Here is a 15,942-nt window from a genome sequence, read left to right as displayed (position 1 = left end):
ACTCATTTCTACTCCCGCCTCACTTTGACTCACGATATTTGGGTTCACTTACTCACACCGACTCATGACTCAAGACCCATTTGGGCTCGCTCACTCATTTCGATTCCCCATCCACTTTGCCTCACAACTTATTTGGGCTCACTCATGATTAGCTGAGCGTTTTCTTTAGCACAAGTGACCCAGTTAACAAGAAAATTAATCATGTTTAGCTCTGAAACTTCGTTTTTTTTTTTTGTTTTTTGTGCTTCAAGCAGTTTGGTTGATCGCTTTTCATAAGTTAAGTGAAGCACTATGAGTGATTTTACCTTTGTTATCAAACACATATTATATGCTGTCAGCAAGCACAAACAAAAAGTCTGAAAGTGCTTGATTAGGCCTCTAGTCGATTTTAAGTTTTATGTCTGTGGCAACGTTATCGTTTAAAATATGCACAAAATGCGATAGGGAGCATATATGAGGGTAAGAAGACATTCCACAGAATAGACCCCTTTTATAAAGCACGCAATGTGGGAAAGTCAACTTAACGAATTGCCAAACCGCTGCGAGCTCAAAAGTCCTTTGTCTCGGCAGTAATTCTTTCCTCTCCTCTGCTGTCAGAAAATGAGAGGCAAAAAGGAAGCGCACCGTCGTCACAAAAACACAGTCCATGATCTGAACCTGAGCCCGGCCTCGTGATTTGGATCAATACGAGTCTATGCTCACCCATTAGACTATATATGACGTCAATACGAGCGTGAGTGAGCTTGAGTGAGTCGACTCATGAGTGATTCCGCCGACCTATGCCAAGAACATTTCGCTAGCTTTTCAGCCGTGTCACCACTATGGCCTCAAAATCTTAGGGGTAGGAGAGCTATCATTCTCACGCCTTACATCCTATAGGTGGCTTCCCCGGCGTCCTCAGTACCAGAATGTAGTCTGCTCAAAAGCCCATCTTGTGGCCTGAAAACTTTTGAAGCACCCTGTACATACAAACTCCGTCGCATTTAACACACGCTGCGCTCGAGTGTCTTCTCGTACAGCTCACAGAGCCCGAATTTGTGCATGGAGCGAACAGCACCATGCGCATGATGGCTGCTGACCCCTCATTCTTCGCTGGTACGCAATGCTAAACCATGTTGTCGCTAAATATCAGGAGGCAGCGTGTTAGGTTTACCACGTTCCTGTGCAGACCCCACTAGCGAAAGGATGCCAGAAGTGTCTTCCACGAACGTCCCATGCACTCTCCGGGCAATGCCGCTTGCAAATAGAAAGCAACGGTTCGTACCCCACGCACAAGAAAGGCGGAGAAAGACGACGACTCTCCACGGCACGCGGGGGACGTCGCAAGAACCGACAGCTCCACATGGCTGGAAGTCATAGTGGCGCTTCCTAATTATCCGTTGCAAATGAGATTTGAGCGCGGAGCAGGCGTGCCTAGTAGGATGGTAGAGACAAGGGTGAAGGGACGCCTCGTGGTTTGATCAATTGCGCCAGGCTCCACCAAAGCGGCGCTTGGACGCGTGCAAGACAGGCGCCGAGAGGATGACGCAAACAGCGTATGCTCTGCTGGCCACCATCGACCGGGCCCTCATTTAAACAGCCCCCGCGAGAGATGCGTACGGCACGGGCAGACGCTATGGGTTCACGAAAGGGCTATGCAAATGTGAAGAATCGCATGAGGTGCGACCGCATGCACCCTGGTGTTCATGCATGGTGCGAAAAGGTAATGCGCGAACGGCAGTGCACGGTCCCGTACCCAGCTGGGCAACCCGCTCAATGGCCTCTACAGCGCGCTATAAAGAGCAGACACAGCGATCATTCACAATGTAGCGCGCTTCCATAACGGCCAAGTAACCGACCGCGGCCGGCAACATTCTTTTCCTTCCTTTTTGAGTTTTGTTTTTAACAAAGCACTACCGCCACCACCATGCACAGCGCCCCAGAAACCTATTATTTACTATTATTACTTTGTGCAATAAACTTTATTATTATTATTATTATTATTATTATTATTATTATTATTATTATTATTATTATTATTATTATTATTATTATTATTATTATTATTATTATTATAGAGTTAACCTCGCACAACGTACTTTCCTTCCACGTTAAACATATCATACTCAATCAGCATGGCTTCATATCGGGTCGCTCTACTACAACTAACCTAGTCACGTTTATGACGCATACCTCCGCTGCAGTCCTTCAGAGAGGTCAGGTTGACGCTCTGTACAGTGATTCGGGCAAAGTTTTCGACGTTAATTGTAGCCCAAACATTACTCCTCGAAAAGCTTCTGCTCTCTGAAATCGAAGTCTCAATCGTAGCCCAGCTATCTCCTCGATCGCGCCTGCTTTGTCAGCATCAATTTACAGACCTCCTTCGTTTGTCCTGCAACCAGCTGTGTTCCTCAATGTTCAGTATTAGGTCCGCTTCGCTTCTCTGCTTTTTTGTTTGTTTGTTTGTTTTATTGCGAAAGTAATACTACTCTAGGTTTCGAGCCTTCAGCGTAGCGCGGCGGTAGCCATGTCTTACCCACGTGACGCTGTGACGTCACACCCCACGTGACACTAGGGTGAGAGCTAGGCTACCAACTCAAGCGGTCGGCGGTAGCCACGTCTTACCCACGTGACGCTGTGACGTCACACACCACGTGACACAAAAGCGAGAGATAGGCTCCCCAACTCAAGCGGTCGGCGTGGCGCGGTCGGAGCCGCGGCTCAGTTTTCAGGAGCTGCCAGCTTGGGTCTCACATGGGACGGTTATTTCAGAATCAGCCTTCTAGGACCCTGGCATTCATGCGTCAGCCCTATAGGCCATTAAGGCACGTTCATACGGCTTGGTTAAAGCGGGGCTTTATATCTGGGCTGAGGAAGAAGAACGCTCGGTCACCCGCAGCTAATACTTTCGCTCAATATTTGGTTCAGCAGTGTTGAACTCTTGTAATTTTTATTAATGATGCTTCGTCCGTGGTCAAGAAGTCCTTTCCTCCTTTACGCTTATGACATACAAATACTCAAGGTAATATATTCTTTCCAACAAAAAAATGTTACTCGTAAAACACATAGCCTCCTTTACCCTTATTCTGTTATTTCTGTGATATCCATGATTGATGAAATTAATGAACTAGGTGTATTTTTCGATCGTACCCTCAGCTTTTCCCCTCATACGAAACGCACTGGACTGCGGACTATGCGCACATTCGGTTTCATCTGCAGGCTTTCGTGAGAGTTCCGTACACCACTTCCCTTCTTAAAGCTGTACTTGTCCATATGCTTATCGCTTCTGGAGTTTGCATTTTTGTTGGGAACGGTAATTGCAAATCGAACTGTTACAAGATCGACAGAGAACAGTATAAAGTTTTACGCATATTTCAACATCGTTTCTCCTGCACAACTTCCAGCTCTCGCTCCCCACAGAGTAACTCGCCGCATCTTCCTTCTCTTAACTGCCGTCGCGTCAGGGCAGATATCATTTCCTTCTACAAACTCCTTTATGGCCGCATGATGTGCCCCGAGATCCTTGAGTGCATCTTACTTCGAGTTCCGCGGAAGAGCATGATGGAATCCAGACCATTTCAAATCTCACTACTTCTGCATTCTCACTCCCCTGTGGACAAGATGCAAAGGTTGTTTAATTCTTTTTGTCCTCACGTTCACATCTTGGCAAACTCGCTGTCTTCGTTTTTATTAAAAGTTCGTAGCGTCCCTTCTTTAATAGCCCTTTATATTGCATATTACTTTTCCTTTCAAGGCTTTTGTATTCACTTCACTTGTGCATTTCCTCCTGTTTAATATTGTCTATGTTCTCCAAATTATTTTTACCTGTTTATATTGATATTTTATCGTTAAAACTGTGTATTCGTATCCTATTTTTTTGTACTGATTACAATTATTTTATTTATTTATTGTATTCCACTGTATTTTGTACTTTCTTTCCTTTGGGTGTTTTTTTTTTTTTTTGTGTGTGTGATACATTCCTCAAGATATGTTCCTCATTGATTTCCTTCTCTGCGTGACTCCTTTTATCTAAATTCCATTTAATGTGTCATCTGTTTGTTTTGTTTTTTCTATCTGTGTGTGTAATGCTTGCGTGTGCATTTTCTTCTGAGTCCTTGTGCTGCAGTACCAAGACTGTATGGTTGCTCCTGCGCACGTTAAAATAAATATTAATTAATTTATTTATTTATTGCTCGATTGATTGATTACAGCACTTCTATCTACGTCGCAGCAGAGTCAAATCTGGTTTAATGAAACACAAAAGAATGGCATGTCATGTTACAGGTTTATTTCCTTGATGCTACGCGGTGGTTGATACAGACACCGCAGTGAGAATCGAATTAATTCTAAACATCTGGGGTTTTGTAACGTGCGCTGACATCGCACAGTACATAATCGTCTTTAACATTTCGCACGCCGCGAAATGCGGCAGCCATTCAATTCCGCTAGTCCGGGCCCGCCATCCCATTATGACAGGGAATAAACCCCCGGACGGATCACTACGAAAAAGAGCTTTCGGTGGTGACACAGCACTAAACATAAAACCTTGTGTCACGCACCCGGCGCTCGTGCCCACCTGGAAGTGCATACGTACTGCACTGCCGAGTAAACCTAGAATTTGCTGGTCACTTTCAGAACAAATTATACATCGACGATGCCGCTAATATGTGCAGATTCTAAAATGAGCTCGCCGCGTACGCTACTCGCCTTGGATCGACAAGACGGAACAACTGGCTCGCAATGTCGATGAATGGAAACGCCAAGAGCGAGAAGAGCGCATGAGAACTGCGAAGTTGCGCCACTGTCGGCTGGTCTCGGATGGCGCACGCGCCCGAGAAGGACCAGATCGCGCAAGCAGTGCAGTGCCCAAGAAACTTATCCTGGTCGCCGCTGCACGTTCAGTCCTTACGTGTAGGACTCCTATCTCGCCACATCTTTTTTCCTTAGCACGAAGAGTGAACCACAGTTATACCGCTCCCAAACCCGAGCTCACCTTCGTGCGTAGCAGCAGTCTTGAAACAAACAAAAAACCGAGCGAATCTCGAGCTGGAGCAGTAACTAACAGGAACGACAGGCAAAGCAGACCGGACAGCTTCGCTCCTATAGGACCCTACACGCACGGCTGCTTCGTACGTACAAAGTGCCATCTTCGCAGGCCCCGATGCACCGCTGCACCACACGCACAACCCTGCAGACATCGCACGCGACGGCGAGAGACGGGTGGCGATGATTAACTCGTCTCGTTTTTTTTTTTATCCACGAAGCTCCTCACTCGGCGCTCATTCAAAGAAAATGAGAAGTAAACCGCCGTCTTGCCGAAACGGGAACAGGATAGCGACGGTACAGATGGAGAGAGAGAGAGAGAAAGAGAGAGAGAGAGAGAAAAGCTGGAAGAGACTGGGGCCAAGCGCGCAAATAGCGCCGGCAAAAACGGGGAAAGCAGCGAGCCCCCGCGATCGTTCTGCAACCTGCGGATAACAACAGTGACGGTGGAGAGTATCAAGCAGAAATCTGCGGAGAAATGACGCGCGGTGTAGGTAAAGCTAAGAGAGCACACCGGTCTGCTCACCGTATACGTGTAGCCACAAGTAGCGCGGGTCGTGCACCCTGCAGAAACTGCGTCGATGTGGACGCGTACGCGCGGTACGTGCGGGTGCGCGTATAAACGCTATCTTCGGGCGGCCAAAACGTCCTCGAAAAAATCCGAGGCGCCAACAAGGATGAACCTGAACTCCGTTTCACACTTAGCGTGCGCAAATGCTCTTCGGGCCGGTTACGTTCACGCCCAAAAAGTAGGTCGCCATCGATAAAAAATGTTATCATGACTAGGTTCAGTAACAAAACGCCTGATAATATGCCCCCCCCCCCCTCCCCCTTCGCTCCCTATTGTTTTTTCCCCGGCGTCCTATCACACCTATATTACGAGGTTGGTGTACTTGCGATTCGTGCGAAAGCGGGAAGTTAACGTATGAAAAAAACCCACGTTGAATCCCCCCCCCCCCCCCCCCCCCCCCCCCCCACACTCATTTCTACACCCTCATGGACGCATTATCCTTGCGCAATTATCGCAATGTTGCACTCTGGGTGTGAAATCGTTTACTGGACTGCTTTGTTTCGTACAGCCTCGATCAATTTCCCGACGAAATCGAGGAGTGGCCCCCTATCCTCGTGGACCGAGAAACGGCGGCGCTGGCAACGGCTATATGAAGAAACCATCTTTCTTGTTTCGGCATCGCCGCATCCGATGCGGTCTCTCTATTGGTTCTATCAGATTCAGGCGTACGTCCCTGACCCAGTTGCATAAAAATTAGCCCATATACCATTTACGGGCAAAATTTGCGCGCAAAGAAGACCGCGGTTTAGACGAGAGGATTTTTCTCCTATTTTCTCTGAGCGACACAACAGTCTGTAGACCTGTGTAAAAGTTGCGGATTTGTAGCCATGCTACTCCACTGCACGGTCGTTCGTTGCATATGCACGTTCAAAGACATCCATTTCATTCCAAAGGTCGCCAGACAGCATCCAGTTCCTGTCTGCTAGAGATTGCTAGCAGAAATCATGGCCCCGACAAGAACGCCCGCCTGCAGCACGTTAAAAGCGTGTGCCACGGGTCGACATATAGACAGACGCACAAAGTCTCACTTGACTCCGCGCATTAGATTTTCGCTGCGCTAGGACCAGGAAAATCAATTTCGCCGAAAGTGGTCTTTTTTTTTTTTTTTTTTTCATTACATTCCGACAGCCTGTCGAGGCAAACGAGACCGCAGGACCTCTTCTGCTTCCGAAAAAAGATATGAGGCAGCTTTAAGAAGAAGAGCTGCCTCGTTTATTAGGGAGGTACTGCTGGTTCCGAAATGATCGAACGAACTGCGATCTGGCCCGACTGAAATACGAGTAGGGCGGAGGGCAGGCAAATAACCCCCCCAGGATGCTGGCGTGTTTTAGAGCGTTGTGGTGCGCGACATGCGCGGTATCACCGCAAAGGGAACATTCATGTTTCAACAAAAGAACACAAGTAAAGCACATGCAATAAGCAGTCTGCAAATATAAGGTTACTTAACTTTACGAGGATAGGCACAGTTAATGCAGAAAAGCTGAGTACAGGTTCACGAGTGTACGCGGAAGAATCGCTGAGAAGATGCAAAAGAGAAAAGCGAAGGTCGGAAACAGTGGTGCGGCTGGAGAGAAAGCGCTCGGTTCCCTTGAGGTGTCAAGAATGACCCGTTTGCATGAAGGGAAGGTGGCGAACAGGCGAGAGGTACGGTATAGGCTCAAGAGGCCGATCGGAGAAAAAAAAAAAAAATATTTGCTCAGCAGAGACAAAGTCTCTGTGCCTGCTTCGCAGTCTTCAAGGAGCGCCTGGCTTCGATTGCGCTAAAGATGATCCCACAGTGGCACGAACAGCCACTGAAACAAGGACGCTCCCTCTTGCAGAACCGAATATGGCAGCGCGTAACTCACGGCGCATACGTTGAGCGCCAATACACTCCACTCTAAGCTGTTTGTTAAAAGAGGCGGATGACCTGCCCACGGGGGTACAAAGCTCCCCTATCCGGTGCGTCAATATTTAGGCGACAGTTTCTTTATAGAGCAATCTGTTTTTCTCGTGGCTGCTTTGTCCAGCATCACAGTGCGGTAGCTATGTCACAAGAAACTAAGCAACCAGAGCGGCGGTGCGGAAGATACACACCACAGCGCAGAACGCCCGGTCGTGAACTTATATACGCAATGTCCGTTCGTGCGTCCCTTCTTTTCGTGATTTTTTTTTTAAACATTGCTGAACCAGCATTAGACATTTAAGAATGCTCAATTGTACGGGGGCATTTGCGTCAGCAAAATAAATAAATAAAAATGGACGACACCGACCTGAAAAGGAGGAAAGTTCCAACCGCATCGGCGTTATCTATATATGGCTTTCTTTGTGCGTTTGTTGTCGTCGTGTCGCCCTTCCTAGAAATGTCATAACTAAACACCTCAAGCGCATCGCAAGTTCGTTTCTTTTCTTACAAAAAGATAACAAACGAAATCAGATGAATGAGTAAAAAAGCATACGCAACGAGAAGACCCAACTTACATTAAGCTCGGCACAAGAAAAGAGATTTCCAACACCCACAGAGAGAACAAACGCGAGTCCCCCGCTACCCGAAGCGGATAGAAATGCTGCGCCTCACTCACGGTGGTTCCTGGCGGCGTGCGGTCACGTGGAAGCCAGGCACAGAACGGGAGGTGACCACAGCCTAAGGGCCGAGTGCCGTCATCTCGGCCCAACGATGCCACTCAGCTGCATAGGAAAGCCGATTACACTCTGAGGGCTCCCCTGCGGGCTGAAACGACAGAGGAAAAAGACATATACGTGGTGAAATGAGCCACCGTCTGAAAGGGGAAGCGCGCACGCATGTGAAGAGAGTGTCGCGTCATACTGTACCATGTGGCGCGTCATACTGTGCGACCACGCGGTGCTAGAAAACGTTTTTTGGGCCAGGTGCATGAATAATACCCCCCGACAGCTTTGTGCCATTTAAAGCCAAAGCTGCTATAAGACTGGTGCAGCCACATAACCCTACATTCTACCCTAAAATATACAGCATCAGCCCAAGGACCTTATTACTTAGGGAACCGGGGACCAGAAGCGCGAAAAAAAATTTTTTTTTTTTCAAAAAAAAAAAAAAAAAAAAAAAATCTAGATGTGATAGCGGAGGAAGAGACTTCCCAGGAAATTTCCACTATATGTTGAGACATACCTCTGCATGGCCAACGTTTACACCATGGACCCATAGGAGGTCTAAGTGGACACGCTTGCGGCGCGTTATGCAGTCCCGAGGGCCTCTGTGCTCACGGTAAAGGGACGGGACCCTAATGAGCTAATTTTGCTTTGTAATGCGGCGATCTTGTCGCAAAAGGCGCGCGAAGAGGAGCAGGAGCAGGAGGAGGAGGAGGAGGAGGAGTAGGAGGAAAGGCAGGGAGTTTAACCAGTAAAAGAAAACGGTTTGCTACTTTGCACTGAGGGACAATTTTAGGAGATGCACGGACGTGCACAGAGACTGTCATGCAAAATACACGCAGCTTCTACAGCAGCCCTCGGCGTAAAAAATGTCACAGAAAACAGGGGTTGATTTCCTGAACGGTGACCGAATGTGAACATAACATCTCCATCTTCCTTCCTAAAACATCCACCGCTGAACGCGACAAAAAAAAAAAAAAAAAAAAAAACACGAACGAGATGTAAGGAAGAACAAGGGCATCATGTCAGTATTACTGACATCGTGCCGGAAGACAAATAAAAATGGTTCCGGCTTAGTTCGGCTAAGCACGGTTATGCAAGCGAAATATTTGTTATGCATGGTTATGCTGTGTTGCTAAGGCAGGCTAGAGTCATACAGGCCTGAACCTAGTTTGCAGAGCGAAGCTCAATTAAGCATGGTCAGACACGGTTTGCTGTGGTTTAACTCCTCGATGACTGCCTGCGAACGTCAAGGAAATGCAGTCAAAGCATTGGTTCCAGCGCGCGACTTCTACATGGCTGTCTGCGAACCTCAAGGACAACACAGTCGAGTCTAGACGACACGACACGGATGTTTCGAAGGCATTCTGAGGTCCCAGGAGGCGCGTCAGATCGGAAGCGGCGGCGGCGGTGAGAAAGGGTAGGTAGGGGACTGGAAGGTGGCACTGTGTCAGGCAGTGTTGAATATTTGTGGACTACTGGTGCAATTAAGATTTGAAAGGTGCGTGAAGAAGAAGCGCAGCAGCAGCCGCATTTGGCAGTCCACACTGAACCCTGGCAATCCCCCTTCGTGGGTATGGCTCGACGAGGCTAGCAAAGCTGTCGCTTTAAAAGAAGATAACTGCAAATTAAAATAAAGTAGCGGCGTTTCAACACTTTTATCTTTCAAATCACACTTCCTGCTGCTTCTTAACCACGACCCGATTAACTTTACGCTAGCTACGTTTGGTTTTTTGTCGACAGCATTTCATGCACTAACCACTGCTGCAAACACGGCCATTTACGCATCAATTACTCTCACACGAACAGCTTTTGACTTTTGAGTGCGGAAGGGTGACACGTACATAATCTAAATATAAAACAAACCAAAAACAAACAATTCTTTCATGGGCAACAACAGTCCTCGAAAGAAACAAATCGAAAGTTGTGTTCTGAAATAAACGCCCCATAAATGCTGGTATCTTTCCAAAGGCTAAAAACCTAAATGCCGAACTCCCAAAAAACGGTGCCCAACCAAGCCCCCCAAGGCGCCAAGAAACGCTGCCGCCAACCATCGGCGGGAGCAGTGATGACAGGAGCCGAGAACCTGAGCGGTGCATATATATCCGTCAGGAAAAGCTTCGCTCGAACACGCGCAGCCAGCGAACCGTGATACGGCAATCAGAGGGAAACCTTGAGCCCTCACGAAGAAACCGAACACAGCTCGCATGCCTTGCTTAGCCAGAGGATAGCTAGCGGCGCTAGTGAAGGGAAAACATATCGTAAAACCTTATTTCACGACCAACGTCTCCCAGGGATATGGGGTTAGCCCGACTGCAAACTACGGTTCTTGTGCCAAGTATAAAATGACAGCACTAGAATATTCACAAAGCAAATAAATGCAAAAAGAAAAGTAAAACAATGGCGGAACAATGAGCGCGCTACTTAGCGCGCGAAAAAAAGAAAGAGACGTACACGCAATTCAATATTTCACACACGAAATGCAAAGACGCACATACTAATTATTACAAAACGGCGTAAAACAGAAAACGAAACAAGTAAACCTTGCAGGAAGACAGCGAGACAAAAGAGCGCGGATGGCCCCGTCAAAGACGGGAAGCCGAGTACCGCGCGCAAAACAATCGTCGCGCCGCTTATTTCGCGCCAGATCGGCCACGCGCTATCGCTTCGCCTGACGAGGGCGCCCCGCCCCGTCTGTAAATTCTAAGGAAGCGAAAAAAAAAAAGGAAGACGGCAAAATAACTTTCAGCGACGATTACATAATGTCTCGCCTATAATGTGTCGTCCGCATGAAGGCAGTGGATTTACAGAAATACTGCCCCGTAACAAGTTCCGAACGGCCGCACCGCACTGATTCTCAATTTCGCATAGGAAGCCGGCCCCTCATGCAACACGGAAGATGCCGGCGTATACGAGCATACTTTGTACTGCACCTCGCCCACAGCAGCCGCCGGAAGTGCTACACTGCCGCCTGGAGAACAAGGGCGACCGAGGGGGCCACCGGCGGAGCGGGCACATTTCGGCGCCGAAGCAGCACGAGGTGCGGACGACACCGGCGACCAAGCGGGCGTTCATTAGCAGACAATGGCTCCTCGGGGCCGTCGATGGGGAACGCGTGGCCGCCGGTACCCGTCCCATTGTCTTCCCCCATCTACCGCGTGCATTACACGTCGCGCGCGTGTACGGCGCGTAAATTACCCGATCACGTGCTGCCCTCGACGCCTTTTTCTCCTTTTTGTCACTCTGGAGCTCCGAAAGCGAAAGCACCAGGTGCGGCGCGGAAGAGCAGGGGAAAAAAAAAAAAAATCGAGAGAGAAATGGCGATGTCGGAGAAGAGCTCTACGCCGACGTCAGGTGGGGCGCCGAATAATGCTGCTACAGCAGCGCTCTCACGGTGGGTGGCGCGGCTTTCCACGCATGTTCGTTCTCCCAGAGCGGCGGTGCAAGAAGCTCACCCCGCAGACGACCTTCTGCAGAGCTTAGTGAGCAGCCAGGTGAACATAAATATGGGCCAGACAGCATCCATGACCAGCGTTTTTTTTTTCTTTTTTTTTTTTAATCCTTTTGCAGCCATCTTTCGGACCGCTGTCGATGTGAACTTCGGATTTGGAGGTTCTGTAATGCTAGAAAATCGCATTCGCAGCAGTTCTGCCATACACTTCATAACGTGTCCCCCCCCCCCCCCCCCCCCCCCCCCTCTTTTTCGATTCAACACCTTTTGCCCCTTTGCAAATGGGCAGCCCGGTCTAATATTGGAGCAGAGAACAAGGCAACGCCGCTTACCAACACCGGATGCGTAACTTCTGATACGCAGCTCACGCCCGCTATTATAGGCGAAAAATCTTAGATATAGTGTTTTAAAGAATACAGGATGTCCGCCAATAATGGCACAGTTATGCCTCAGAAACAGTCTTCATATATAAAAAAAGCGCCTATATTTAACATTAGTGGCGGGCTTCCCTGGAACACCTGGTGCATGAGACAAGACCACAGCTCGCCCGCTCTATGTCACCGTCATGTGTCCCAATAATGCTGCAAATGCATACGCCCGAAGAGATCGCATACAGAGGAGGATACCTTGCAGCTGGTACGAGGCGATACCAAGCACTCCGTGAACTATAGGAGGACATTCGAACAGACAGAGAGGTTGGCGTAGTGTTTTAGGGTAGTTGGCATATGAATATGTGGCCGGATGCCGTACAGAGATATGCCCCCGCCGGTGTATAAAGCATGTTAAGTTGAATTTCAGAGGCGAATGGATGAAGCGGATAGTCCGGGGTGCGGCGATGGAACCGCCAGGTTCTTTTCTCTCAGGTTGTCGTAGTGTATTATACGCTTTCCTTCCGATATTCAAGGTGACCCCGGTATGGACGATGGGTATGGCCAGAGAATCACAAGCGCCCGATGTAGGCTACCCAATTGGCGCAGTGATCTAAAACTCCCAAAATTCTCTTTCGTACATACTCCTCCCTGCATTTAAAGCTCCACTGTCAGCCAAACAGAAGTAGCCCCTTGTGCACGATGCAGAAACCAAAAAAGGCCGTGCATTGTGGTGATGCAGACACAGCTCTTTCTCTCTGTCTGTATGTCTTTCTGTCTGTATCCTTGTGTGAACCCCCCCCCTCTCTCTCTCTCTGTGTGCGTGTGTGTGCGTGCGTGTGTGCGTGCGTGCGTGCGTGCGTGCGTGCGCGCGTGCGCGCGCGTGTGTGTGTGTGTGTGTGTGTGTGTGCGTGCGTGCGTGCGTGCGTGTGTGCGTGCGTGCGTGCGTGCGTGCGTGCGTGCATGTGCGCGATCTTTCCTATAAGTCACTACGGCCGCCAAGGACATCACAAGCTCTTAGCTGTTCCCGTGAAACACGCACCATTTTCACTCCTGGTGCTCTGTGTAGGAAAGGCAGCAATCATGCTGGTGTAAAAAAAAGAAACTAAAATAAATGATCAGCTCCCATTAACAAGCTTTCTTTGTTTCCTCGTTCACAACGCAGACTGAAGATGTGCACACTAATTTCATACCCTGGCATAACGTTCGCAAAACGTCTGTGTCCAGTAGATCCTTACTTGGGGGGGGGGGGGGGGGGGGGGGGGGAAGGGGGGGCTTCCTTCGCCAACGCGGGCCCTGGCCTCCAAAGCAGCCTAGGCGTGCTGTTTGTTGCGGGGGACGCTATCCGGCGAGCGGCTTGATTAAGGAGAACGCTCCAATTAGACAGCGCGCTCCGGTGCCGACAGCGAGGCGCCACCGGGCTCTTGGCATCCGTAAGCAGAGCGCGACGGACGGCCCAAGGAAGAGCTCTCCCGTCGTCGTCACGGCGTCGGCGGCAGATATTCGTGCGCGCCGCAAGTGTTCGCCTCGGGAACGCACGCCGGCCGACGCCAACAGGCAGGCTGTCGGAGACGTACAATATACCGTGTACACTGTACATACATGGTCGCACGAACACGATATTAACCAGACGCGCTCGCGAGAGAGAAAAGGTGGCCCGTGCAGCACCCTTTCCCATGGCCGGGGCTTGCCGCTTCACGACAGCGTCCATCAGCTCGCCTGTCGTGAGAGTGGACGGACGTGCGGACGCATATTAAAACCCTGCCCAGCGTCAGACTGTTACACGCCGAGGGAGGCCTCGAACGTTCCATGGCAGCACTCGTCTCTTCTCACACAGGCCCTGCGGGGTAGGAAAGTAAGCTCTGCAGGCGCAAGCTGAACATGCGAATTAGCAATAACGCCGGATCTATTGTAGCTACTATTAGGACGGTTCCCGGTTTCCGGCGTTGTTTATGTACTGTTAGGGAAACCTTACTATTATTATTATTATTATCATTATTATTGACACAGTCAGCAGACAACTCTGCTCGAACTGTGAGTCTGATGTCACAGATGAGAGATCAAGCGAAAAATGACAGGTCTGCAAGAGCAAGGCCTCAATGCGCCAGCAAGCAGATGACCGCACACAATTCCTCGACCACCTCCTTGTCACTCTTATTATATGAAGAGGACAAGCTGTCGGGTTAGTTGGTTCCTCATCGTTTTTTTTTTTTCGTTTTTTCTTTTTTTGCAGCGCGTAACCGGACTTGGACAAAGCACGGAGGAACAAGTAGGACACATAAGCGCTGAACTGCAACTTCATTTTGGTAAACCGCCTACAACATCTTATATACCCGGAGAAAAAACTCCCACGAGGGGAGCAAAACTCCAAACACGTGGCGAAAAAAACGATGCATACCAGAGCAACGCATCGAGTGGAACAAACCAGAATAAGATTTTATATGAACAAATCTATATGCCTAACCCACGAATAACCGAAAAAGCAACATGAGCTGGAAGCAACACGACGTAAGTGGCAAAAACAGTGCATGAAAGAATCGACAACATTTCCAGATCTTAATGAGCTTCATTAGCGCAAAAAAAGTTTCTTGTAAGACCTTTTTAATGCTTATCGCTTTCTATCACTATCTTAACACCAGTCTTTTCACTTTATGTCACGTTTATATCGCTCATTCAAACACACTAACCAGGTTCACCTCTATCTATTCTTTATGTAACGACGTCGCTGTGGCTATTTTAATTGGCGTGAGTTCGCAATACGAGTAAAAATTTCATCGACGGTGTGCAATATGTGCGGACGGTTTCAGAGCCAAGCACGAGCCGCCCGAATGGCTATGCCTTTTTGACAGATCTGCATTGGTGAAGATTTAGAGTGGCGTGAAAACGGATGTTTGGCACGTGCCTATGTTCCGTAGCGATGGTACTGCATGCTTTTAACATAAAACACGCAATAAATAAATAAATAAATAAATAAATAAATAAATAAATAAATAAATAAATAAATAAATAAATAAATAAAGTATGAGGTTCCGTACTCGCTTCCACGAGACATTCTTGGATTCGAATCCGCTCTCATGTATTTTCTGTTTTTTTTTTTTTTTTCATTTTTCTTAAACGCAGGAGCACCACTGACACATCACTGAAATCGTTCACTGCGATCAGTAATACTAAGGCATTAAAAAATGAGCACTCTACCATTACTCAACACCGAAGTCGACGAACTTTTACTCTTCAAAGCAGAACGTATGACATACAGTTTAACAATCCATAGCGACATAGATGAAAACATGAGACTTTTTTTTTTTTTTTTTTCTAACGAATGCGATGAGAAGCCTACTGTACTCAAGTACAGCCAAGATATGAATATTACCCACGAAGCCTACCTACATGTACTAGTCTGTAGGCATCATTTGTGAAACAAGCTCACCTACTTTAACATTTGTTGTAGGAACAAAATAAGGAAGAACGATACATCTTAAAGATGCAAGGTGTGCCGGTCTCTAAAATGAAGACCTCAAAGACAAGCTCAAGCGTTCAGTAAACGAACTTGACATGCAAATTTCTCCAGACCAAGTGGTTGTAGCGCATTGCTTTCCGAGTAAGACAAGGTCTATGCACAGTGATCTGTATACGGTACGGTTTACTTCAGTGGAGACAAAGGAAAACAGGATGTCAGCCCTCAGAAAACTCAGACATCTGTTCGAGTCTGGGGAATGCCAATTAAGGCACTATCTGAATGACAATCTGATGAAGACAAATAGGCACTTGCTTTGGCTTGCCACAACTAAGCTAAAGAAAAGCATTATAGATTTGTCTGGATTAAGGCGGGAGAGATTTTTACAAAAGAAACGAAAAACTGGATTGATTCTAAACATCAGTGAATCCCATATCAACAAGAAAAACTGAACGACACAGTGAAAATG

General features: G+C 48.1%; 1 protein-coding gene across 1 annotated transcript in view; it reads right to left on the bottom strand.

The window, feature by feature from the left end:
* LOC146204954 (ecotropic viral integration site 5 ortholog-like) overlaps window positions 1-15,942 on the bottom strand; it is a 235,032-nt gene that overhangs the window by 161,700 nt on the left and 57,390 nt on the right. The window contains exon 2 of the mRNA XM_084589640.1: window positions 8,155-8,303. The gene's annotated coding sequence lies outside the window, so the exon portion shown is untranslated. The remainder of the gene's footprint in view (window positions 1-8,154; window positions 8,304-15,942) is intronic.

Source organism: Amblyomma maculatum, chromosome 1 (assembly GCF_055883805.1).
Source record: "Amblyomma maculatum isolate TAMU_Amacu chromosome 1, ASM5588380v1, whole genome shotgun sequence".
In the NCBI taxonomy this organism is placed as follows: Eukaryota; Metazoa; Arthropoda; class Arachnida; order Ixodida; family Ixodidae; genus Amblyomma; species Amblyomma maculatum.
Note: the sequence above shows the minus strand (reverse complement) of the source record. Positions and strands in the feature narration are given on the sequence as shown.